The sequence below is a fragment of the Humulus lupulus genome, chromosome 1 (genome assembly GCF_963169125.1).
Source record: "Humulus lupulus chromosome 1, drHumLupu1.1, whole genome shotgun sequence".
NCBI classification, from domain to species: domain Eukaryota; kingdom Viridiplantae; phylum Streptophyta; class Magnoliopsida; order Rosales; family Cannabaceae; genus Humulus; species Humulus lupulus.
The window spans coordinates 75620811-75644856 of record NC_084793.1 but is presented as its reverse complement, the minus strand read 5'-3'; the positions used below and the strand labels follow the sequence as shown (position 1 = coordinate 75644856).

The 24046-nt window shown below is 42.2% G+C and overlaps 1 non-coding gene across 1 annotated transcript; it reads left to right on the top strand.

Moving 5' to 3' along the window:
- The first annotated feature begins 4113 nt into the window (after positions 1 to 4113).
- LOC133813135 (small nucleolar RNA R71) lies at positions 4114 to 4217 on the top strand. Its single transcript, XR_009884176.1, has one exon. It is a non-coding gene; the product is annotated as a small nucleolar RNA R71 (small nucleolar RNA).
- The last annotated feature ends 19829 nt before the right edge of the window (positions 4218 to 24046 follow it).

Sequence of the window (24046 nt, the reverse complement as noted above, 5' to 3'; positions counted from 1 at the left end):
CTTTAAGGGGTTAAGTTTCATGTTGTAATGCTTCAAAATATCAAAGCATTCTGCTAGATCTTGAACATGACCCAAACCTTTTTTGATTTGACCAGCATATCATCGATGTAGACTTCCATGTTGTTGCCTATTTAATGCCTAAACATCATGTTGACTAGCCACTGGTACATCACACCAACGTTTTTTAGTTCAATAGGCATTACCTTGTAACAGTATAAGCCTATGTCAGTCTTGAAACTAGTATGCTCCTCTTCAGGAGGGTGCATGCTATTCTAATTGTACTTTGAGTAGGCATTCATAAAAGTAAGGACCTCATGCTCTGCCGTAGCATCAACTAGCTGGTCTATCCTTGGCAAAGGGAAGGAATTTTTGGGCATGCTTTGTTTAATTCTATGAAATCCACACAGGTCCCACTTGCCATTGGACTTTGGTGCTAGAACAGGGTCTGTAACCCATTCAGGGTAAAAAGCTTCTCTTATAAACCCATTTTCCTTCAGCCTTTAGACTTCCTCCTTTAAGGCCTTGGACCTTTCTTTATCGAGCAACCTCATTTTCTGCTGAAGAGGCTTGAAATTCTCCCTATCGATATTCAAGGTATGGCTAATTACAGTAGGGCTGATACCCACCATGTCCTTGTGTGACCAGGCAAACACATCTTAGTTTTTTCTTAAAAAACTTATGAGTTCAAGTATGACCTCCATAGCTAAGTTTTTTCCAATTGTTATAGTTTTGGTCAGCTCTTCTTGGTTGAATGGAACCTCTTTGAGGTCCTCAATTGGTCCCACTCCAGTATCATAATCCCCAAAGTGAGGTTCAAAGTCATCTTCCTATATTTGGGCAGCGCCCTATTTGGAGGTGTTTTTCTTGTTTGGGGAGGCTTGCTTTTGTTTCTCTGATATGCTCATCCTTATTACTACTGTTGGCTTGTTTTCTATTGGTCCAACGAAAATCATCCTAGTCATTATTAAGCCTTTTTTAGCAATTGTAGTGGAAGAGTTGTAGCATTCTTGGGCTTCCTGTTGATTCCCTTTGACACATCCATTTCCAGCGTTGGTTGGGAACTTCATGTTATGATTGGTTAAATACAAAATGATAAGTGTTAAAATCAAGCAATGTATCAACGCTTAGTGAATTTCACATAGTGAAGATGTGAATTTTGAATTTCAATTGTAGGCACTTTAAAATGTGTGTTTGGGTCCAAAGTAATGCATGGAGGTATCTAAGGGTCCCCAAAAAGTTTGGTAGCATTGGAGCATTTTTAGGACCTTTGGAGGGGTCCAGAAATAGAGAGGGTGGCGATGCATCACCACCAAAGTAGCGTAGCATCACTTGATGCTTAGGGTTTTTTGAAACCCTAGCAGGCGATGCATCGCCTGTGTGCAGGTGATGCGTCGACTACTGGAGTCCATACAAGTTACGCAAATTGCTCTAAATGATGTGTTTTACAAGTCTAATCCTATTGGTTAGACCTAATGTCGGTGCCTACTCCATACAAGGGTCATAATAGAGTTTTGGAAGACTTGATCACTCTCTCTCTAACCCCTCTCTCTCTAGCTCCAAGAATCTTAAGTTGTCTTCAAGAACTCATAAAGAAAGTGCTTGAATTTGTGAGTTTAAGGCTTGTTCAATCTCAATCCTCGTATCCTCCTAGAAAAGGCCTCAAGCATCAATGGTGGCTAGGGAATAGAGTATTAGTACAACGTTAAGAAACATGTATAAGCCTTAGGATTGTGTTTTGCTTTTGTTCTAAGGATTTTCTCAAATTGGTGGTTCTACAAGGGTTTTTAAGGTTCATCAAAGTTGAAGAAGATCATTCACCAACTTGGGTTTGCATAATCTTTCTTAATCTTTATTTAGTCTCTGCCAATCCATTTTTTTTGTGTAGATTCTAAATTTAGAGGTGGTGTTATCTCACTCTCCCCCAACATTCTAATACTCTATAATCTAAGATAGCATATCATGGAAGAATCTAGCTCTTTTTTGACATTGAAATTCATGACTCAATACTTTGTAAGATTGGATAGGTTTGATGTGACTAACTTTGTTCATTGGCAAGACAAGATTAGATTATTGCTCACTACTTTGAAGGTTTTCTACATCTTGGACAAAGACCTAAAAGCCTTGGGAGAGCCCAAGGAAGATGATACTCAAGAAGTTGTCAAAAAACGGAAGAAGTGTGAAGAAGATGAATTGATATGTAGGGGTCACATCCTAAATTCTCTTTTGGATAGGCTCTATGATATCTACACCAACACCAAGACCGCCAAGGAGAATTGGGAGGACTTGGAAAAGAAATACAAAGCGGAAGAAGAAGGTACAAAGAAATTCCTTATTACTCAATATATGGAATTAAAGTTTCATGATAATAAACCCCTTCTCCCTCAAATTCATGAGTTAAAAATTGTTGTGAATAAATTTTCTACACACAATATTGTATTTTCGGAACAATTCCTTGTTGGTGCCATTATAGCCAAGTTACCTTCTTCTTGAAGATGCTATAGGAAGGAAATTCTCCATAGGAATGAGGAGATTTGATTGGAGGAAGTTCTCAAACACTTGAGAATTGAGGAGAAATCTCGTTCTAGAGATAAGAATGAGGAGGAGTCTAATGGAGAGACTTCCAAGGCCAATGCAGTGGCTAACCCTCCTAACAAGGGCAAAGGAATTGGTAAGAACAAGGGAAAGGGTAAAAAAACCTTGGGGCCCAAGATGAATGAGGGAAAATTCAAAAGTTCCAAGGGACATTTCTTTGTGTGTGGCAAGAATGACCACTTTGCTAGAGATTGTAGGTTCAAGAGGAACCAAAACAATGAGGCAAAAGTCAATTCAATCCAAGATGAGCTAGTGGCAACACCAAGCAAAGTTAATGCCGTTCATGGAAAGGTGAGTGGGTGGTGGTATGATACTTGTGCCACCATTCATGTTACCTATGATAAAACTCTTTTCAAGACCTTTGAATCTTCAAAGGAAGGGCATGAGATATAAATGGTCAATGAGAAAAGGTCCAAGGTTGAAGGAAAGGGAACCATTTCACATTCGGCAAGAAGGTTCTACTCACCAATGTTTTGTATGTACCGGAAATGAGTAGAAGCCTTGTGAGTGGAAATTTGCTTGGCAAACCGAGAATCAAGGTTGTGATAGATTCTAAAAATATTATTTAACATAACTTGGCATTTGTTCAAGTGCTTTAGCAAAAGGAATGTTGATGTGAAGCTTCCAAAAGACATCTAAAAACTTCAGAAATTGTTTGTCAAGCATATTCTTTTGAAACCTCTGAGGATATGGGATCTTTATATGGAGATCTAACTCCTTGCCACTCCTCAAGGATATTGCATTGCACTATTATTTTTGGTTTACCTCAGTGGAGCTTGGTAAATTCCCATGAGCCTGGTTAGATATTAACTTTTCCAGTTGACCAATTTGTGTCTCCGAACTCCTTATCGAAGACATTGTTTCAGTCATAAATTGGTTCAATGTGTCTAACTGTGCTTCTGGTGGATTCACTTGAGGATGCAATGGTGGGTGTTGTGGCATTGCTTGGCGAGGATCATAATACGACCGAGGATTTAGCCCATATATTGATTGATGGGGTGTATATTGAGGATGACTTTGTGGGTATGGCAGTTGTGCTCCTTGATTATTTTTCCAAGACAAGTTAGGGTTATTCTGCCAACCTTGGTTGTAGAACATGGAATATGGGATATTGGCTGGCCTTTGGCTATTTCCTATGGCTTGAACTTGTTCCATAGGAAAATTATTTAAATCCATTGTAGGACACTGGTTAGATGGATGTGCCATTCCACACATTTCACACACACTTTATAATTGCATGGCTTGAGCTGTGAGGTTATCCTGTTGTAGTTGTTTCATCAAGGATGCCACGTGAGCTGTAAGCATTGAGATTGCATCTAATTCAATCATCCTAGCCATCTTCTTTGTATTTTCCCTCTTAGTAGGCCACTAGTAATTGTTCAGGGCCATCTCTTCTAGTAGATCATAAACTTTGTTGGCACTCTTGCTCATAAATGCCCCTCCTGCTGCTGCATCTATGATAGTGCGAGTAGTACCGTCTAACCTATTGTAAAAATTATGGACTAACATCCATTTTTCATCCAGTGATGAGGGCACTTTCTTAGCAACTCTTTAAATCTCTCCCATGCATCATACAATGACTCTCTCTCCATCTGACATAAATTATTAATCTCCCCTCTCAACTGTGTAGCCTTGGATGGAGGAAAGAATTTTGCAAGGAACTTTTGAGCGAGCTCCTCCCATGTGGTAATAGAGTTAGCCTGTAGGGAAATCAACCAACTCTTTGCTCGATCCCTTAGTGAAAATGGAAACAACCTCAACCTTATTGCGTCATCGCTCACCCCATTCATCTTAAGGGTCGCACAAAGCTCTAAGAAATTAGCAGTGTGTAAGTTAGGGTCCTCTGTAGGCAAGCCTCCAAACTAAATAGTAGATTGGACCATTTGTAGAATCGCTGGCTTAATCTCAAAGTTATTCGCAGCAATTGTTGGAGGTCTGATGCATGAATTCACTCCTATAACAGTTGGGAGTACATAATCTCTTAAACTTCTAGCCCCTTGATCAACAGGGACCTCAGCAGCCACTGCCCCTTCGAAATCATTGGCGACATGATTTACTATATTCCCTTAATTTGCAGCCATCCTTGCCTCTAGCCTATTATTCTTCCGGTTCTGTCTACAGGTTTCTCTCAATCTCAAGATTCACCGGTAATATCTCAGCTGCTTTACCTCGTCGCATAAACCAAAACTACTAATGATCTAGAAATTGAAAAACAAGTAGAGAAACACGTCAGAAAAAAGCTGTTAAAAAAAAGCCAAAGTAGAAAAAAAATCAATTATATTTGATATTGATTAAATAGTCCCCGGAAACAGTGCCACAAACTTGATCTGTAAAATATGCATGCAAGTGTATGTGGTTGTGTCAAGTAATAAATTCCGGAAGAACGAATATCATCCCACATAGACTATTAACCAATTACCAATAATCATTCTTTACTTTCTATTTGGCAAGTAAAATCAAGATGAATAGATCTAACTATAAACACAATTTCAATAACTAAAAACAAAATAATTAATCATAGGATAAAAATCAACAATAAAAAAACCTAGGGTATTAACTTCATCAACTTTTCATTCTATTAATTTTGTTAATCAGTTCTAAATTTATTTCTTCCTATTCTAATAGCAGGTTAACATAAATCGATTCCTTTTCTTTTTTCAAGATATAAGATCTCAATTTATATGCAGGTTTTCTACATCTCTGTGATAAACTTAAACATATAGCAGACATTAAGCATAGAAACCTAATTACTACACAAGTCATACATGTACTTTCTTCCAATATGTAACCTATGTCTATATAACGATAACATATTCAATTCTCATCTTTCAAATTTTGAATCAAAATCATTTTCAAGCAAATATTGATCAGATATTTACTAGCATTAAGCAAACATTATATAGATTAGAATAAAGAAGAAGAATTAATAAAACATCATAATAACATTAAATAGAAAACCAAGCGACTACATTAACCCCTAGATAGAGTTGTTTAGTTCATATCAGACATGACTAAAACAACAAAATAATTATTCCGAAACATGAAATTCAAAGACTTGAAGAAGAAATAAAAAAAATGAAAGTGCAGAAAAACTTGTCTCAAAATCAAATTTAGTCTCTAAAATCGTAATTAAAATCTGACCTAACCCTAATTAGACCCTAAAGTCTAAATTTATACCAACAAAACATGATTTCCTTTATTTTTCATAAGCGGTACGCGACTTGGCCTTTCCTAGGTCGCGACCCGCCTCTCCATAGACCTCTTGGATTCGCCTCTGACTTCTTCTAGCGTCGCGACTCTATTGACCAAGTCGCGACTATAATTCTTTTCAGCAACCCTTCAGTCTCTGACTTTGCTAGAGTCAAGGCCCTTAAGCCCATGCCACGACTCTAATTCTATTTTTTTTCTTCCATATTTTAACCTTTTGACATCCTTCCTTCATCAATTACTTATTATAATTCATCCTTAGCACCAATTGGAGTCAAACAACCACCAAAAGCTCAAATTTTCCACCATTTCCTCTTCTTTTCGCGTTTAACTCACGATTCAATGCACCAACCTACAACAAAAACAAAAAAAGCGTAATCTTGCACAAAAAAAACATAAAGACTCAAGATTACCACAAAAACACATCCTAAAATGACACTAAAATGGAGTTATCAAATACCTCAACCAGCACGAGAGGGTTGGCGCTGCTCGCTATTTCTAGCAGGATTCTGAGGCTGCCTTTCCTGCTGAGCAGCTGGATGTTGTTCCGGCAGCTATGGGCTCCTTGGGTCTTGTGGATTTGGAGAAGACAGGTGGTGCTCGGATCGCGGATTTTGAGGAGGATGAGGATTTACTGGTAGATTTGGCTAAGAGGTTGGTGTAGGTGGAGCAGATGGATGTCCTCGAGTCATCTGAATAGCCGCCTCTAAAGGCGTAGTTGCGTCTCTTTGCCAACTATCCATGTCCGATTGTCTTTCGTTCAATTCTCGATGCTGTTGGTCGAGCTCCATCTGTTGCATCACCATTCTTGACTTGTCTTGGAACACTCCCAGAGTTGTTTGCATGGTTCCAGCATCCGTCTCCTCCTCTTCCAATTCCACCTGTATCTCATCCTCCCCTACGCTTGGTGGAGGAGGTGGATTTGGTACATTTTTCGATGCCTGTCCAGCTTGACCCACTCTCCTAGAGTTCTTAGGCATTGTTTATTGGAATCCTTGAGTTCAACTCTCAATGAAAGCACCAAAATGTTGACCCTCGATTTAGTCAACGACACGGAGTCACGAAAAATGATAAGAATTATAGAACTAAATGCAAGAATGTAAACGACACTGTAACGACCTAAAGTTGCTAATAAGGCTTGGAGCCTTGATTAGTGTGCCTGGAGGGCAATAATTGTTATATTGCATTAATTTATGTGAATTTAAATGATTATGTGGTTAGTATGCATGTTTAGGTGAAATAAATATGCATGTGGACCCCGTTTGTATGATAGGGGTAAATTGGTAATTTTAGCCCGCTGAGGGCATATATGTGATAATTGTATTATGTGATTTGTACCACGTGAGAGTGGTGTTATTATTGTGATGCACGTGCCGAGACGGTCCTGGAGAGCTAGTTAACTCAAAAGTCACAACGGGATTTTATACCCGGCTCGGGAGGAGCCTAGGGGTATTTCGGGGATTTTGTAACTTAGTTCTTGAGAGATTATGGTAACTGGTAATATGGTAACTTATGTAACTGTTAGTAACCATAGAGAGTAACAGGTTTAGATGGAGAAATGGTAGAATTGTAATGGATAGGAAATGACAAGTGAGCCCTTGAGGTTTAGTTAGGAAAGGATAGGTAAGGAGGGGTAAAATGGTCATTTGGCAAGGGGTTTAGACAAATTGCAGCTGGGTTATATGGGGTACTCGGTTTAGGCTTGTCATTGTTTGGTTTTGATAAAATTAGAAGAGAAGAAAAGAAAAACTAGAAGAAGAAAAGCTAGGGCAAGAAGAAGAAGAAGAGGAGAAGGAGCTGAAATTTGGAGACTTGGAGATGAATCAAGGAAGAAAAGGGTGAATTCTCCACTTAAGGTAAGGATTCTATGCAATTTTAAGATTTGTTTCTGTTGTGGTTTAGGAAATTTGAAGCATGGTTTAAGTTTTTCAAGCTTTGGTTTATGGGTTTAAATTTCTGAAGTTGAAATCAAATGGGTGGATTTTGAGTGTGATTGTGTTATTGAGCTGGGTTATGATGTTTATGGGTTGTTGAATGGTCTATTTGGAGTTTTGAGTTGGTTTTGGGGCTTAGGTGTGAGTTTGGGATGATTTGGGAGTGTTTTGGCTTGAGGAAATGCAAAGGAAAAACCCAGATTTCTGGGTTCGCGTAGGAGTGCTGCGGCCCTGTTCTTGGGCGCCGCGGCGTGAGGTTGCATCAGGAGGAGGGCAAGGCGTTGGGCGCCGCGACCCTTGAAGGGAGTGCCGCGGCCCTAGGCCAATTTTGACAGCCAAAAATTGGGTTTTTAGGGCTTTTGCCCGGGGACTCGGGGGATGGTTCCTAGGTATTATTTTAAGGAATTAGAGGTCCCGAGAGTGCGGGAATGGTCCCGGGAAATGGTTTTGGATTGGTTAATATTAAAGAGTGTTTTATATGTGTTGTGACTAGGTTTTTGGAGAGGCTCGAGATAGAGGACCGTGCTCGTGACTTTGGTGCATTGTGAAGCTCGGGATACAGGTAAGGAAAACTGTAGCACCCGTAGGACAGGGCATGGACCCATAGTGTTAATGCAGGGCACGACCCTAAATGGTATTACATGATTATGGTATAGTTTTTATTGAATTGTTATATGTTTGAATGTTATTTGAATTATACTATATGTGATTATAGTAGCGAGAACGGCAAAGGTGCCGAGAACGGTTAATGAGCCGAGAACGGCAGCGGGGCCGGAAGTAACACTTAGCACATGGGATGCTTATAGTTAGGGTAGGACCCAGTGGATAAATGGGATATCCTTACGGTGAGGACCGAAACCCCAGGCTTTGGTAAGGCTTCTGGGGCGGCATGGCCGTGTTTGCTTAGTTGATGGCTGACCTGTTTATCTGTGGATTACTGGATATGTTAACTGTTTAATTTGCACACGTCATGAACTGTATGAGTTTTCTTGCTAGGCTTCGGCTCACGGGTGCTCTGTGTTGTAGGTAAGGGCATAGAATGAGTCAACCAGCCATGAGTACGGAGAGCATGAAGCGACGCGTACATGTTTGGCCTGCTCGACTGCTTTGGTTGGAGGTATTTACGAAAAATGGCTGTAATAATCTGTGATTTTAATAACTAATCAACTGTAAACTTATTTTAAGTTGGAAATAGTTTTCAAACCTTATTTTGGGATCCCAGATGTTACATACTTGAAGTTTTCAATAAAGTAAAGCATTTTCAAAAGATTACAGCCTTAACTTTTGCTTAGTCACACTTTGGTTTTAAAAACCTCGGTAATGAGTTCTTTGCACTAAGTTTCTTTTAAAAACTCACTTGGTAACGGCTCTAAGGGAGTAGAGCGTTACAGACACAATAATTTTATAGAGGTTTGACCCTAGAGATTGGTAATAACCTATGTCCACTTAGTGTTTTTATTGATGTAAAACCCCAAAACTTGCGATCAGCGAACAAGGGTGCACTGAGTTTTACAGGTCTTAAAGCTAGATACAAGTATTGCGTATAAAATCACTATTTCTCTCTGAATACAAAATATTTCCCATGTCCTAAATGAATCCTATGAGTCCTATTTATAGACTCATGGATGTACATGTGGGTCTATGGGCCATCCTTAACTTGCGTTACAAGCATAACAAAATAATAACATAAATAATGATATCTACATTTAAAATAGTTAAATATCACGGAAATATCTAACTTATAACCGTTTCTGAGCGTTTGTCTCGTTCCCACGAGCAGCTCTGGTCGTATGCCTCTGCACCCCTTCTTTTCTTGCTGCTCAACATATTCCTTACGCCTATCGAGCAGCTTTAATTTCATCTTAACACTCTGGTCGTTGGTCGACCAGGCCTTCATTAATAATAACCACGTGCCGCTCATGTGCCTCTTAAACATGTCACGTCATCATGCAAATATTTTGGGAAACAATATTCAATCGGTACAGTAAAAGTTATAACTTCTTAATCATTTTTTTCTACCTGACTATATGTTTATATTCAAGATAATTCAAATCAAAACATTACCTAGACCTTTAAGTGTCTTTATACTCTTCGCTTGGCTTTACATTCAAAGAAGGAATTTTTATATGCAAACTTGGTCGTATCTATATATATATATATATGTATATCCAAATGGTGTACTTGAAATCTTAAAAGGATGATTAAATGTCAAAAAATGTCCAAATCGAAAGGTATTTAACAAAATTGTGATCCAAACTAATATTCAAATTACTTTTCTTAAACACACAAAGTCTAAAGTAATTTTGAATTTTGTTTTACAAGTCTTATCAAAATAGAATTGTAATTCCAATAATCTCCAAACTTATTCAAGTGAGATTAAAAATGAGTTTCTTTAAAAAAAAAACTCAAAGTCTCCAAAGAATACAAAGTCAACAAAATTTTGATCTACGTTCGACTTGGTTCATTTAAATGATACATAGGCAACCTAATTGCTAAGGTTAGGTACAGTCACAAACTCCAAAAACTTCTCAATGAGGTCATTCACCTCAAAAATTCTAAAAGAGGTCATTCACCTCAACACAAGTTCTAAGTGAGGTCATTTACCTCAAAACCCCGCCTTAAATGGTGAAAATCTCCAAGCAACCATTGCTAAGGTTCGGTACAGTCACAAACTCCCTAAGTTTCTCAATGAGGTCATTCACCTAAAAAAAAAACCCAAGTGAGGCAATTCACCTCAAACCCCTACCTAAAATGGTGAGAATTTCAAAGTGAGTTAATTCTTTACAAAATTCTCACAGATACAAAAATTAATGAACTACGTTTGACTTGATTCCTTTAAAGGATACGTAGGCAACTTAGTTGCTAAAGCTAAGTGTAGTCACAAATACCACAAATTCCCAAAGTTCTCAAATATCAAACACAACTCTCAAAATTTCATAAAAGGTCATTCACCTCATAATTTTTCCTAACTTCCAAAACATCAAATAATTTCATGATATGGTCATCTACCGAAACTTCGTAAATTTCTAAAATTATCATGGATTCCTAAATGTTCATTCACCGGATTTCTTCTACTCACTTTCTAAAATATCACATTCAGAATTACAAGTGGCTTGATCCCTCAACTAGGGTATGTAGACAGCTTAGTCAACCAAATTTACTGAGTTCAGCCAGAATTCCAAATTCTCCCAAAATTTCCCCAAAATTACACAAGCAATTAATCTCATCATAATTAGAATCAAAATGTGTTCCTTTTAACAATATAATAGTAATTAAGATGTTATTTTTATAATCTTGGATGAGTCGAACTCAAATTAATAAACTCTTATGCTATAAAATTAGTATATGTGAAATTGTGTTGTGCATTAATTTTAATATTAAAAAAAATTTGAAATTTTTGCCTAACAAACACACTAGTATAATATGTTACATGAAATGCACGAAAATTTTAATTCAAAATGAGTTTTGTTTAATTTTGTAAAGTGAATTATATAAATAAAGTCATTATTTTCTCTAAAGGAAAAAATCATTACAACGTGTGATTACATGTGGGATTAGGGAATGTGATACCTTTATTTATTTACTGGATTGAGAAATGATATTCACAATCCATGAAGTTGACAACTTATGCATGTTTATGTGTGCTAAATATGCTTTTAGGCCCTTTTTCGTTAAAAATGACATTTTTGTAATTTTGACCCGTTGATGGTATAATTATAATTATAATTATATATGTTATGTGATTGAGACCACATTATTATGTGGATATATTTGCGATATTTAGCTTAAGTCGATCCTTATGAGGAATTTAGAGGAAAAGTCACAATGAGAATTTATACCCGGCTCGGGGTGAGCCAAGGGGTAATTTAGCAATTTTGCGTATTTTGGGAATTTATGGAATATGAGATATATTTGGGGAAAATATTGGTGTTTGGAATATTAGAGGATTTAATTGGGAATATTAAGTATAATTTGAGGTTTAGTGGGAATTAAAGCAAATGACTAAAATGCCCTTGGGGTTTAACTTTGAGACTAAGTACGGCTAGGGGTAAAGTGGTCATTTGACCAATAGATGAGGCTTATGGCTAAGTCTAGAATCAGCTGCAATTCACGTTTTGGACACTTACTCTCCTTTTTGGTCACTCTCAAGAACACATTCAAGGACACCAAAATTCAAGGGACATCCAAGTTAGATCAAGGAATTGGAGGGATCCTTAGAAGAAATTGAAGATTCAAGAGACCTAAAGCTGCCAAAGATAGCTATTTCCAGCTAAGGACTTGAATCTAGAGAGGTAATATTTCTTTTGTCTTCAAGTATTAAGATAAATTCTTGGTGTTCTTAGTTTTGGAAATTTTGGCTTTAATCTTGCTAGTGATGGTGTTATGTTGTTCTAGAGGTTTAGATAAAGTTCCTTAGGCATTGAATTTTTGCTTAGTTCATAAATTTAATGGAGATTTATGGATTTGGGGCAAGTTCAAGCTTGAAACTTGAATTTTTGCAAATTGGTGATTAGTGGGGTTTTGGGTGTGTTTTGTGGTAAATCGATGTTGGGTATAAGTTATTCAAGTCGAATGAAGGTTTTGTGGTCAAAAAGTTTGTTGGAAAGCCTATTTTGGTTGAGTTCCTGGGTCTGGTTTCGCAGGGAAAATCACAGGGGAACAATTGGGCAAGAACACCTTGGTTCTAGGCTCGTTTTGGGTTTCTAAAGACCTAGCGCAACCACGCTAGGTTGCGGCACGACTGCGCTAGGGCCCCAGAACCTTAGGAATTGGGTTTTGATTTGGGGTGTAGCGCCCTAGATAACCAAGATCGTTACACTGTGTATTTGAAATAGTGCAAGACTTGCTAATCAAGTCATTTGAACAAAAATATGATCCTAAGGTCAATCATCAGGTTAGGGTTAAAAGAATTTGATCATAAACGGTTAATTTTCATTAAAACAAATGTTTAATACATGGGATCCCAAAAATAGGGTATAAGTGGTAATTTACAATCTCCAAAAGATAATACAACCAAAAGCCACTCTAATGGAAAAACACAAGGTTTAGGGCTTTGTCCCTGCACTTTCCCTTGGTCATAGCGGACGAGCAGCTAACTATGTACACTTCGCCCCCAGAGCTCGCCAACTCATGGTTGGTCCAACTTCCATTTGCCTTTACCTGCACCACGTAGCACCTGTGAGCCAATGCCCATCAAGAAAACCATAAACAACAAACACATGAAGCAACAATAATATTCAATTAATCTTAATTCAACCAGTTCAATTATTTAACAGAATTCAAGTATAAAATTAAACAGTGGTAAACATTTCATCTCAAATACATATCACAATCAATTACACAAATGTCTAGGGTTGGCACACTTAGGCCGAGCCCTTTGTTTATCCAGCTGACCCCAGCTCGCTTAGGCCGAGCTGCGTTCAATACGTTTATCATCAGCCCCGACACCCTTAGGCTGTTCATTCTCAAATAACATAACAATCGTACAATTACATAGTACATGTATCCAATTATTGGGAACCTCAGTCCCGTTCACAACCACAAGGGTGTAGTCTTCTTACCGAGCAGAGAATTAAAAGGACGGTCCCGAGCACGATGCTCAGTTTTGAGGCTTAGCGATAAACCTAGTCACAGTGTCAATGGGTAACCATCAAATTTTTAATCCAAATAAATATTTAGGAAACAAAAACTAGCCTCCGGGGCCTCGAATTCTACTAAAACGGGTAGTAGAATTCATCCTGAGTGCCTAGGTTTGAATCCCCGAGCCTAAAGCCTTATTTACCCTTAATTTCCCATTTAGGGCTGCGACTTGCCCTTAAGGGCAGTGACCCGCCCCTTAAATAGAGGCCCAGTCCTCCCTGATGGAGGACACGGGCTGCGACCTGCACCCCTCCGAGTTGCGGCGCGCCTGGCGAACAGAGGCTCCCATCCTCCAAAAGCATGTGGGCCACGACCCGAGCCCCCAAACCCAGAAAAACACACTTTCCAGCATTTTTTCCTTGAGCCTAAACCCTAAAATCCAACCCAAACCTTCAGCCAAACTCATAATTAAACCCTGAATTTCATCCTCACAACCTATACATCATAACTAGTCTATAAACCAATTCTTACACCTATTAAACACTCAAATTCAACCAAAACCCAAAAATTTACACAAGTTCGAAACTCAACATTAATTCAGCTAAATTTAGCAGATTAGGAGTGGAACTCTTACCTAAATTGATAGTCTAACACCTCAGCAATAATTTGACTAATCCCAGCTTAGTTTCCTCCAAATTCCCAGCTCAATTCCCAGCTTGGTCTCCTTCAATTCTCCAAATTCACCTAGGTTCTAGAGAGAGTGAGAGAGAGAATGTGTAGGAGAAGAGAGAGAGAGAGAATTCTGTGTGTTTCTGGTACACTCCTAAGTATTTTCTGTATATATCCTAACCCAAAAAGACCCTTTTGCCCCTTAAACTTATTCAGCCTTCTAATGGTTTCTAAGGGTAAAACAGTCATTTTCCCGATTCCCGCTAATTCCTCAAGTGTTCCTAACATTTACTAATTAATCCTGTTGTGTCCAAATAATTTCCACATGCTTTTTCATTACTCAAAAGATCCCAAAATATTCTCTAAATTCCCAAAATACCCTAGGCTCCCTCGAGCCGGGTATTAAACCCCGTTGAGACTATTTCGCTTATCCACTCACTAGGACCGTCTCGAACCATATAATGCAAATATATCAACATAATAATTTGGTCTCAACCACTTATCACATATAATCACATTTATGCCATCAACGGGCCAAAAGTACAAATATTCCCTTATGAACAATAAAGGGTCCACATGCATATTTACCACTCATAAACATGCATATAACATACTCACATATTCATATCAATCATGCATGCCACATAGTCATGCATTTAACCAATTAACACAAATATAAACCAATTATGCCCTCCTGGCATGCTAATCAAGGCACTAAGCCCTATTAGCCATTTTGGATCGTTACATGGGGTCTCGTGGTCTTTGGCGTGGCGCCAGTTCCTCAGAAACCCCAAACTTTCTGTGGGCGCGATCGTGCCAGATGCCCCGAAAGGTAGTTTTTCTGGTTTTAGGAGTAGAGCTTAGAAGGTTCGGGAACCCATCTGGGGGCCCACTTGGGGGGCTCGCGGGACGTTTCTAACGTCCTGGCAGCTGGGAATAATAATTCTATAGGTTAGCATTTGAAATGGCCCTTGGGATTTTGATTTAATCCCTAATAAAAGTATGCTTATGTTGGGACTAGATTTCCACAAGGCTCGGGAAATTTTACTTGAGGTTTGTTGACGGTGAAAACTCATCAACGAAATTAGGTTGGAAAACTCAAAGGTAAGTATGGAGATATTTAGATAAGAACTTAGAATAAACTTAAGGAAAGATAAACTCAGATCAACAATGGAGTAAGCCTTTGTATATTTCCTAATAGCTTGAGTGTACAATGAATTTTCCAACCCCCTTGTTGGAGGGGTGAAGGTCTATTTATATTGGGACTCTAATGGCCCCTGATACATTGTGGTCCCAGGGGACAAGATTGTACATAGGTACATTGTCAGGGTTGTGGCACAAGTCGTAGTGGTGTTGGAGAAGTGGTGGTCGGCTTTAGTACGTGTCACGGGCTTGCAAAAGTACTCCTGCATTGGTACCACATTACACCTCCACTACTTGTCGGGTACGAACCTCATAAGCATGCTGAGGGAGTCCTTATCGTGTACCATTCTTATACTACCACTACCTATCTGGCGTGGACATCGTATCAATACTCTAACTCTTCTTGGTTTGTAGGTTCAGTCTGTATCTCTTTTGCCTTCATGCCGAATCATTGTGAGGTCCTTTCTAACCTTCCTCGAATGCATGTTCATGAGGCCCATGACTCTACATCTCATGAGACCCACAGGGAAAAAGGTACCTTGTTGGTGGCGCTTATCTTAGGGAGGGAGATAAGGTCTTTTCAACGAGGCCTGTGGCATATGTTATAAGACATTATACCCTTGCGTGAGGTGAGGGTCTCACTTCACTAGACCGTTCCCCCATGGTCCCCATGAGCGAGACACCCTTGGCACGAGGCTATTGCTAATGCAAGGCCCCTCCAAGCGCGAGGCACTCTTGGTGTGCGAGACGCCCTTGGCGCGGGGCTCCTCCTGGCACGTGGCCCTTCCAAGTGCGAGGCGCGCCCTATGCGCGAGACCTTATAGGCGCGAGGTGCGCTCCATGCACGAGAGCTTCTAGGCACGAGACACACTCCATGCGCGAGACTCCCTTGGCGCAGGGCTCCTTCTGGCGCGAGCCTCTCTAGGGGCAAGGCCCTTCCAAGTGCGAGGCACGCTCCATGCACGAGATCCTCTAGGCGCAAGGCGCACTCCATGTGCGAGGCTCCCTTGGTGCGGGGCAAGGCTCTTGATACAAGGCTATCCCTCGCGAGGCCTGCAAGGTGCGAGATGGGGTGTGCGTGATGGCCCTGCCACACCCTTGGCGCGAGGCATGGCTCCGGATGCGAGGTTGTGTCTCGCAAGGCCCGCAAGGTGCAAGATGGGGTGCACGAGATGGTCTCGCGACACCCTTGGTGCAAGATGACGCTGTCTCTCGCGAGCCCCGCAGGGTGCAAGATGGGGCGCACGAGATGGCCTCGCAACACCCCTTGCGTGAGGCGAGGCTCCTAACGCACGGGTGTGCGAGGCCCTGATGCGTAGGTGAGCGAGACACCTTGGCGCGGCCATGCTTCATGAGACAGCGGTGGCGTGAGACGCCTTTGTGAGGCCATGCCTCGCGAGATGCCGGTGTAGTCGAGGCATATCGCTTGAGTGCCTTCGATGTCTCACATCGTTAAGGTTGGTAGGGCCTCGCTATGCGAGGCCCCTTTTGCATTGATGTAGGCGTACGTCTCAGGTGTATTTTGGCAGCCCTTGTGCATGTGCGTGCATCTCGTCCCTTTAGCATATCAACCTCGCACAGGCACACCGGACCTCGCTATGCAAGGGCCTTGTGCACCTGTCCTCCCACAACGCTTAGTTTGACCCTTTAGCTTAGCAAGGCCAAACCTCATGGCTCATAATGAGATGTTTCCCTTAGGCTCACAAGGGAAATTATTCCATATTTGCAAGACCTATAGGTCCGAGCCCGATAGCATGAATTCATGACCTTTAGCCATGTATTCTAACCAGGGACCAGAGATTTTTTTCCTTGGTGGATTTTTGGCATCCACACTTGCCCCCCAGTCTATGAGGAGGTCTTCGGACATCCTCGTAGACTTGTTATGATGTTTATAATTATTTTCCATGAGCGCGATACTTGCATTATTCTCGGAGGCCTACAAAGCAGCGAAGGATGTCATTTAGCACTATTATGTGAGATGGTCTTGCACAGCGAGACCCTTTCACCTGGTGAGACTTGCCTCCCTGTCTTCGCACTTCATCCATTGATGTCCTGGGGCATTCATCGGCCTTCCTTCCAAGGATATGGCTTATGCGAGGCTTAGGGGCAAGTTGAACATTTAGACGGGAGTGCTTGGGAGCACTTGGCCATGGCTAGTCTCGCTATACGAGGGCCCTCTCACTGTGCGAGGCCTTTTAATACTCTTTTGTGTTTTCGTGACTTCATTTATGTCTGAAGGTGGCATGTATACAGAAGTCCGATGAAGGAATGGAGCCCGATTGAGTTGTAAAGTTGAGGGTAGTCTTGTCGAGTAAGGGTGCCCTCGCTCTGCGGGATCCTCTTGCTAGGTGTGAGGTGTCTCTCCACCTTAATTTAGGACTTTGACAAGCCATTCCCCCTTTTTCTCTCTCTTTTTTTTTTTGATGAGGGATTTTTGCAAGTCTTCATGGTCAATAGCTTGATTTTGAAAGGGTTCCCTTTGGGAACCCTCTATTGCGTGTGATTCGTGTCTGTTGGTGCACCTTGATTACTTGTAAGAATATGTTGACCCTTTGGGTTCTCGTTATCCTTTTGTATATTTTTGCGCGTGCATTTTATTCTGTGCGAGAAGTGTCCTTCTCGTCATTATGCATAGTATTATTTTTGCAAGCGTCTTCTTCGAGACCCTTTTGCAAGCGTCTTCTTTGAGACCCTTTTCGCAAGCGTCTTCTTTGAGACCCTTTGCACAAGCGTCTTCTTTGAGGCCCTTTTTTGGGCTAGGTGACCTTGGCTGACCTAGGTTCATCACGAGGACCATTTTTGGTCTTTGACGTGATCTACCCTTGGGTTGGGACCCTTGATAGGGAGATGGTATTTGCGAAACCTCGCAAACACCTATTTTCATGGCCATTTTTTTCCTCAGTAAGGCGACTTAATCGATCTTGACTTAGGGATCTCTTTGGGCTCCCCTTTGGTCTTCTGTGACGTGGTCCTTTTATAGGGTGTGTGTGTTCGTGGAGAGGTAACTTTTGAGGGACCTTTTGACTTTCTTAGATTATATAAGGGTAGCTAGTCCTTATAGATTCAAATGTTGTCTTATAAGGTTCACCACCCATACATATATGTATTATAAGTACTTATATATATATATGCATCTCGTAAGGCTAGATGCCTGTTTCGCACTTGGTCAAGCAGCTATTGGGGCTCGTGAGGCTAGATGCCTGCTTTGGATCTTTTTGGGGGCCGATTGAGACGATTTGACGAATCCTACTAGCTTCTTCTTTGGAGCCTATTCGTAGTTCTTGTCCAATTTTAAACTTGGTCTACGCCTCCTCTAGCACGACGTTCGCTTCTATATGGAATCCTCAGACGTATTGGTAGAAGGGCGACTGGAGGAAGGTTCGCTTCCCTCAACATGCGAGTTCTTATGGCACTCTTCCACACGTATGTACTTCTGTGCTCTTTCAAAGAAATCATCTAAATTCGAAACTTCTCTTTTGAGCATGTTACCCCATAACTTGCTTCCTGGACGAACTCCGGCTGTAATAGCCATCTTGAGCTCCACTTTGGTTAAACTTCCCACCTTTGTTGCTTCCATGTTGAACCTATGGATATAGTTCTCCAGACTTTCATTTTTGCCTTGTTTTATGTTAGCGAGGCTGGTAATTGGCATAACGTAATCACAGACTGCATGATGTTGCTGAAGAAATTCACCAGAGAATTGCTGCCATGATTTGATTGTTCCTGGCCTTAACCTCTTGAACCACTTGTACACAACACCTTTAAGTGTAACAACAAAGAAATGGCATTTTGCTCTACTGTTGACCCCTCTTAACCTCATCAAGTTATTGAAGTAGTCTAAGTGATACTTTGGGTCCGTAGTACCCTCGTATGGAGTCATGCGAGGCTCTCTGAGGTTGGCGGGAATTTGCTCAGCCTGGATTTCCCTTGTGAAGGGCAAATCATGAACAAATTCTTCATCATCTCTGTGCCCCCCAGGTGCGGTGATAATCTTGCCTTGAGGGTGTTGCATTTTGATATCTAGTTCCCTCCTATTTTTGCTTAAAGAGTCCTGCGGGTTCTCAGATTGTTCCCTTGCCTTGGTTGTGTTCCTCGGGGGAGCCGCGGGAGATGTGTTTCTTACTTCTGACCTCTTCCCATGGAGCTTTTCTCTTAGGCCAGGGGGCGCCTCTTTTGAGGTGACTTTTGGTTCGTTCTTACGACCATCGTTGTCCCTCCGCCTTTGCTCCTAAGGGTATTTCGTCGGCCTGGGTCCCTCATGGAACTTTTTCTGGGGAGTTTTACTAGTGGAAAGTCGTGTTCTCCCATCGTCTACGGGGACAATGTTTCCCCCTTTTTCACGCTCCTTCTCTTTACGCTTAGGAAGGGGTATGCTCGACTTTCCTTGTAGGAGGTTGTTTAAAACCTCCTGCATGTTCTATATCATGGTTTCTGGCCTTCGAGTCTTCTTATGTAACTCACAAATCTCATCCTTGTAGAAGCGAGTCCTTGAGCTGGAACTTACCGAGTTTACTTGGGGACTCTTGCCTGGCCTGTGCGTCGAGGGGTCTGGGTCTTGGTGGCCTGAGCCTGGTGCTACCGGGGACCAGGGATGTGGGTACACTGGTGGCTCTGAGTGACCTCCGTTACAGCTGGGGACGATGCTTCCTTCTCCTCCCTTGGGAGAGGACATTCCTCCGGCATATCTCCATGCCAAGGTGGAGGAGGGTCTTTCCTCGAAGCCCTCATTCATTCTCCGTCCAGGTGAACCTCAACATCTTGTAGTTGCCGCAAGCGTTGTGAACGGCTTGGCATCTTTCTTTTCTGGAAGCGATGAAAGAACGTTGGCTTGATGCTTGCTCTTCCCACAGACGGCGCCAAACTGTTGACAGTGAAAACTCGTCAACGAAATTAGGTCGGAAAACTCAAAGGTAAGTATGGAGATATTTAGATAAGAACTTAGAATAAACTTAAGGAAAGATAAACACAGATCAATAATGGAGTAAGCCTTTGTATATTGCTTAATAGCTTGAGTGTACAATGAATTTTCCAACCCCCTTGCTGGAGGGGTGAAGGTCTATTTATATTGGGGCTCTAATGGCTCCTGATACACCGTGGTCCCAGGGGACAAGATTGTACATAGGTACATTGTCAGGGTTGTGGCACAGGTCGTAGTGGTGTTGGAGGAGTGGTGGTCAGCTCTAGTACGTGTCAGGGGCCTGCAAAAGTATTCCTGCATTGGTACAACATTACACCTCCACTACTTGTCAGGTATGGACCTCATAAGCGTGCTGAGGGAGTCCTTATCGTGTACCATTCTTGTACTACCACTACCTGTCTGGCGTGGACATAGTATCCGTACTCTAACTCTTCTTGGTCTGTAGGTTCATTCCGTATCTCTTCTGCCTTCATGTCGAATCTTTGTGAGGTCCTTTCTAACCTTCCTCGATTGCATGTTCATGAGGCCCATGACTCTACATCTCATGAGACCCATAGGGAAAAAGGTGCCTCGTTGGTGGCGCATATCTTAGGGAGGGAGATAAGGTCTTTTCAACGAGGCCTGTGGCATATGTTATAAGACATTATACCCCTGCGTGAGGCAAGGGTCTCACTTCACTAGACCGTTCCCCCACGGTCCCCATGAGCAAGACGCCCTTGGTGCGAGGCTCCTCCTGATGCGAGGCCCCTCCAAGCGCGAGGCACTCTTGGTGTGCGAGACGCCTTTGGCGCAGGGCTCCTCCTGGTGCATGGCCCTTCCAAGCGCGAGGCACGCCCCATGCGCGAGACCTTCTAGGCGCGAGGCGCACTCCATGCGCGAGACCCTCTAGGCGTGAGGCGCGCTCCATGCGCGAGACTCCCTTGGCGCGAGGCTCCTCCTGGCACGAGCCCCTCTAGGGGCGAGGCCCTTCCAGGCACGAGGCGCGCTCCATGCGCGAGACCCTCTAGGCACGATGAGTGCTCCATGCGCGAGGCACACTCCATGCGCGAGGCTCCCTTGGCACGGGGAAAGGCTCCTGATGCAAGGCTGTCCCTCGCGAGGCCTGCAAGGTGCGAGATGGCCCCATGACACCCTTGCCGTGAGGCGTGGCTCCAGATGTGGGGTTGTCTTTTGTGAGGCCCGCAAGGTGCAAGATGGGGCGCACGAGATGGTCTCGCAACACCCTTGGTGCGAGACGATGCTGTCTCTCACGAGGCCCGCAGGGTGCAAGATGGGGAGTACGAGATGGCCTCGTGACACCCCTTGTGCGAGGCGAGGCTCCTGACGCGCGGGTGTGTGAGGCCCTGATGCACAGGTGCGCGAGACACCTTGGCGCGACCATGCTTCACAAGACGGCGGTGGCGCGAGACGCTTTTGCGAGGCCATGCCTTGCGAGACGCGGGTGCGGTCGAGGCATATGGCTTGAGTGCCTTCGATGTCTCTCAGCGTTAAGGTAGGTAGGGCCTCGCTATGCGAGGCTCCTTTTGCATTGATGTAGGCGTACGTCTTGGGTGTATATTGGAAGCCCTTGTGCATGTGCGTGAATCTTGTCCCTTGAACATGTCAACCTCGCGCAGACACACTGGACCTCGCTATGCGAGGACCTTGTGCACCTCTCCTCCCACAACGCTTAGTTTGACCCTTTAGCTTAGCAAGGCCAAACCTCATGGCTCATAATGAGATGTTTCCCTTAGGCTCACAAGGGAAATTATTCCATATTTGCAAGACCTATAGGTCCGAGCCCGATAGCATGAATTCATGGCCTTTAGCATGTATTCTAACCAGGGACTAGAAATTTTTTTCCTTGGTGGATTTTTGGCATCCACAAGGTCGTATCATCATTCGCAAGGAACTCGAGGTAAGAAACTTGCACCCTTGTTGAAATTAGGGCTTGGGTCCCCCTGTGATTGAATTGGCTATGACGCTTTTTGCAATGTTTGTATGAGTACGAATAACTGTGCTTTACATAATTGAGTTTGTATGTAATGTATGTTTGTTTATACCTGGAAGTGTGGTACGCACTGGTACGACCTTGTGGTGGCTTGAATAGAGACTGGAGCGTGAGTTACGCTTGTCCGACTCCATATCTGTCTGAACGAAGCAAGTGCGGTACACACTTGGGTGGCCCTAGAGTCGCATAAATAATTTGAATATTGCTGAGCGTTCTTCATAATTATTAAGCAAGCTATTTATAATTGTAATATGTTGGTTGTATGTATGCTTGATTGCGTTTTATTGCTGGGACTTGGCTCACGGGTGCTACATGATGCAGGTAAAGGCAAGGGGAAGCTAGACCAGTAATGAGTTGGAGAGCTTCGGGGACAGTGTGTACATAGGCAGCCTGCTCGACCACCACGATCGAGACTTCTTTTGGAAAGCCAGGCTTTAGTAGTTTTGCTGCTTAGGATGGGTGTCAAGTACTTTATTTATTTTCCCTTGTATCAATTATAAACTTTTTTTGGGATCCCGTGTATGTACAAATCCTTTAATGAAAAGCAGCAATCATTTGACCAAAAACTTTATACCAAATTTTAATTAACCCTAACTACACATTTTAATCCAAACAACTCGCTTAAACGAGTCAAACACAATTTTAAACACACAGTGTAACTGTCCTGGTTTAGTAGGGCGTTACAATAATATAGTCATTAATTAAATATTTATCAATTTCCCTTCATATGTTATTTGAAATTAATTTTTTATTTATAGTGTATTATTTAGGGATAATGGCGGCAACACTACTCAACTAGTTACTATTCTAGCAATTGAATACCTATGTAAAAATTTTGACGGCAAAACTGTAACGCCCCAAACCCCAAGGACCGTTACGGTGTGCCTTGTAAACAGTGCTAAACTCGCTAACCGAGTCATTTGGCCAAAATCGTGAACTAAGTATGATTAGCGGTTTAGGGATTAAAAACTTTGGTTAAGATGTAACGTCTCACTAGAACGTTTAATATATACATTGGGATCCCGAAAAATATAATTTCAGAGTTTATTACAGAAAATATTTACAACAAGTCGTTCTAAGCGGCAAAACAGGGTTTAACCCTAGTTCCACTTTAAACCTCGGCCGTGGCGGACGAGCAGCTGCATATGTACATGTCATCACCTAAGCTCTCCAACTCAAGGATGGTCCAGCTTCCTCTTCCCTTTACCTGCACCACGTAGCACCCGTGAGCCGAAGCCCAGCAAGAAAACCCAATAAAGCTTGATATAATATCAACAACGATCATAATAATCATTCAGGACTATCAGTCCAAGCAAATAGGTGACAATAGCCAAAAGTCACAATAATGAGCATCACTCCTTCTAGCCATGTGACGATAGGGTCACCAGGGCTTAACTGATAAATGATCCTTTCATAAGTTCGATTAGGACAGGCGCAAGGTGATTAGTCACCAACATAACCTTCCTCACGACTCTAGAGTCGAAACTATGGACAACGTCCCTTAGCCATGTGACAAACGGTCACCGGGGTCATATACTTTGGCTATAGTCATCTGGTCTTAGACCAGGCAAGCGCTTATAGTTCTCATTGACCTTCCGGTCGGTCCAGCATTAATACCCCATATGAGTCATTCAATGCCGGCCTTGATTAGATCTAATCTTTAATTGGCCCGGCGTTCACAACGCACTGCCACTTCTGACCCTTGGGTCGGTAAAACGTGACCAGTGCTCAGCCCGTGGTGAACTTAATTGATAAGTCACAGCTTCACAGAAGGATCTGACACCATTGTCGATCCTGACTAATAAGTCAGCGCCATACACAGGTAAGCCATGCCACCAAACATATATCACATGTTCAATATCCATAAACAAGGTATTTAGCATGCTTACTAAACAGGTACCAGTACAATTAGGACCATGTACAACCACAGAGGCTCAAGCTCTGAACAATATCATACCCAGTATACAAAGCATGTCCTAATCACATGTTTCCCAAGCATCATATGCAATATAT